The sequence below is a fragment of the Schistocerca serialis genome, chromosome 9 (assembly GCF_023864345.2).
Source record: "Schistocerca serialis cubense isolate TAMUIC-IGC-003099 chromosome 9, iqSchSeri2.2, whole genome shotgun sequence".
NCBI classification, from domain to species: Eukaryota; Metazoa; Arthropoda; class Insecta; order Orthoptera; family Acrididae; genus Schistocerca; species Schistocerca serialis.
The window spans coordinates 62,165,006-62,168,663 of record NC_064646.1 but is presented as its reverse complement, the minus strand read 5'-3'; the positions used below and the strand labels follow the sequence as shown (position 1 = coordinate 62,168,663).

The 3,658-nt window shown below is 52.7% G+C and overlaps 1 pseudogene; it reads right to left on the bottom strand.

The window, feature by feature from the left end:
- Positions 1–608: 608 nt before the first annotated feature.
- On the bottom strand, positions 609–727 carry LOC126420058 (5S ribosomal RNA; annotated as a pseudogene).
- Positions 728–3,658: the final 2,931 nt, after the last annotated feature.

Below are 3,658 nucleotides of genomic sequence, written 5' to 3'. Positions count from 1 at the left end.
ACATTGTCGCCATTACTAACGCCATTAACGTACAGTTTTGCCGCGACACCCCTATTTGTACATTTGAGTAGCACTTGGACGCAATGGATGGCCAATTCATTTCCACAAGGAAAACGTTTTTGCTAGTTGATAGCGTAATCTGGATGAAGTAAACACTACCGAGAAGTGCGCGAGATAGCACTCGTTGTGGAAGATTAGCTCAAGGTTATCGGGAACTTCCTCGCAAGCTATTGCGTTGCTCCAGAAGGACGAAGCAGGAACCTGCCGGAGCTGCACACAGCGTAGCGCCAACAAAAGCTCCCTCGGCGTGGGCAGTTTACGAGAAGTATTAGCTACTCGGTCAAAAACTGAAGGAGTGGTTTCAGAGGAGGGTCGGCAAATTATTCCCCGAAAGCTCCGGCCTCCGTCCGACCAGGCATTGGAAGGCCCAACCTTACCGACCGACAGCCGTGTCATTCTCAGCCGATAGGAGCCACCGAATGCGGATTGGAGAGCCATGTAGTCAGCACACCGCACCCCCGGCCGTTGTCAGTTTTCGTGACTGGGACCGCTACTTCTCAGTCAAGTAGCTCCTCAACTGACAGCACAAGGGCTGAGTGCACCCCGCTTGCCAACAGTGCTCAGCAGTCCCAGACGGTCACCCATCCAAGTGCTAGCCCAGCCCGACAGCGCTTAACTTCGGTGATCTGACGGGAACCGGTGTTACCACTGCGACAAGGCCGTTGGCATTTCCCAGAAGAAATGTTTATAAATGAACTCAAGAGGAGGAAAAAAACAACTATATCAAACCAAAAGTTGGCAACTCTTGGAAATTAAAAGAAAAGGTAAGTTTCATCTAAAAAAGGAATTTCTTAATTCGGCAACTTTATTCGCACTCAGCCATGTACAAAAACATATAAAATTGAAAACGTATAGAGCAAAGAGAATCTACTACAGTGACTCGAACGATGAACCACAGAAGACGAAATGTCTGTGGACAACGAAGATATCAAACATACATTGAGATTAAGGTCACAGACAATCTAATCAACCGTGACTCGGGATACCAAATCAGCACTGCCTGGAATCCAGCGCTTGAGCTTGTGAAAACTCAACGCAGGACACTCCAGAGTTCTACAAGAAATAGAAGTGGAGACCGAGAGAACAGCCGTGAGACAAGGTGTCGGACATTAGAGACCAGACTGGACACACGCCAGTTCATGAACTCGACTTCAGAAGACGGCCAGGCCGGGCGCGGACGGCGGTCGGAACACCGGCGCCCAGAGAGGGCCAATGTAGCCGCGTCTGGCGGGCGCGGACCGCAGACGGAACACACGACGCGGCGCGGACCGATTATGGAGCGCCCAGCACGAAACAGAAGTGGAAATCATAGTAACAGTCACGAGACATAGTACCCAACATCTCACATCGGGTCTGACACACCTCAGATGACGACCACAATCGTTGAGGACGGCCAAAACAGGCGCGGACGGCAGTCGGAACATCCGTGACTGGAGGTGTCCATTGAAGCCGAGTCTGGCGGGCGGGGACCACAGACGGAACACTCGACTCGGCGCGGACCGATTAGGAAACGCCCAGCTCCTTCCAGGCATAAATACTGGACTCGATCTCCACTAACGACCCGTTAATCAGACTGACCAACGGAATAACACAAGGCTTCAACAGAGGACACTGCACGCTTGCAGTCTTCTTAAACATAGAGCGTGCCTTCGACAAGCTCTGGCATACAGGACTGCTCTACAAACTGAGCAAATTGGGCCTCCCGACCAAGGTTATACGACTAATACGGACGTACATCACGAACAAGAAGTGCAAGGTACATGTCGGCGGAGCCTACTCCCAAGAATTCACACCCCAAGCAGGAGTGCCACAAGGAGGTATCCTACCCCCGCTGCTGTACGCGCTTTACACGGCTGACGAACCAACGACAACAACCCCCAAAGAAACGGTAGGACTGTATGCTGACGACACCGCCTACTGGTGCACAGACTTGAAGACGACAACCATACAACGAAAAACACAGACCTACCTACAAAGACTAGAAAACTGGATGACGACATGGAGAATCCGACCAAATCCAACCAAAACCCAAATGGTTTTATTTAGACACAGACACCTGACGAAAAAACAACAAAACACAAATGACATACAACTGACGCTGTGGGACATACCACTAAGACTTAACGACGCTGCCAGGTACCTAGGAGTGTACCTAGACAAGTACTTAAACTGGAAGACACACCTCACTTACCTGCTAAACAAGACGAGGAAACGACAATGCCTAATCAGACTAGTACAAGGACGATTCCATGGATGTGACGACCACACGGCGATCCACACCTACAAGACGTACATCAGACCAGTGATAGAATATGCAGCAGCCCCTTAGGAGGCTTGCACAAACCGGTAGCCGAACAACTTTACTCGACCGAAAGACGACTTTTACGCAGCATCTGTAGACTGCCAAGGCTCACGCCCAGTGACGACGTACACTCCTGGAAATTGAAATAAGAACACCGTGAATTCATTGTCCCAGGAAGGGGAAACTTTATTGACACATTCCTGGGGTCAGATACATCACATGATCACACTGACAGAACCACAGGCACATAGACACAGGCAACAGAGCATGCACAATGTCGGCACTAGTACAGTGTATATCCACCTTTCGCAGCAATGCAGGCTGCTATTCTCCCATGGAGACGATCGTAGAGATGCTGGATGTAGTCCTGTGGAACGGCTTGCCATGCCATTTCCACCTGGCGCCTCAGTTGGACCAGCGTTCGTGCTGGACGTGCAGACCGCGTGAGACGACGCTTCATCCAGTCCCAAACATGCTCAATGGGGGACAGATCCGGAGATCTTGCTGGCCAGGGTAGTTGACTTACACCTTCTAGAGCACTTTGGGTGGCACGGGATACATGCGGACGTGCATTGTCCTGTTGGAACAGCAAGTTCCCTTGCCGGTCTAGGAATGGTAGAACGACGGGTTCGATGACGGTTTGGATGTACCGTGCACTATTCAGTGTCCCCTCGACGATCACCAGTGGTGTACGGCCAGTGTAGGAGATCGCTCCCCACACCATGATGCCGGGTGTTGGCCCTGTGTGCCTCGGTCGTATGCAGTCCTGATTGTGGCGCTCACCTGCACGGCGCCAAACACGCATACGACCATCATTGGCACCAAGGCAGAAGCGACTCTCATCGCTGAAGACGACACGTCTCCATTCGTCCCTCCATTCACGCCTGTCGCGACACCACTGGAGGCGGGCTGCACGATGTTGGGGCGTGAGCGGAAGACGGCCTAACGGTGTGCGGGACCGTAGCCCAGCTTCATGGAGACGGTTGCGAATGGTCCTCGCCGATACCCCAGGAGCAACAGTGTCCCTAATTTGCTGGGAAGTGGCGGTGCGGTCCCCTACGGCACTGCGTAGGATCCTACGGTCTTGGCGTGCATCCGTGCGTCGCTGCGGTCCGGTCCCAGGTCGACGGCCACGTGCACCTTCCGCCGACCACTGACGACAACATCGATGTACTGTGGAGACCTCACGCCCCACGTGTTGAGCAATTCGGCGGTACGTCCACCCGGTCTCCCGCATGCCCACTATAGGCCCTCGCTCTAAGTCCGTCAACTGCACATACGGTTCACGTCCACGCT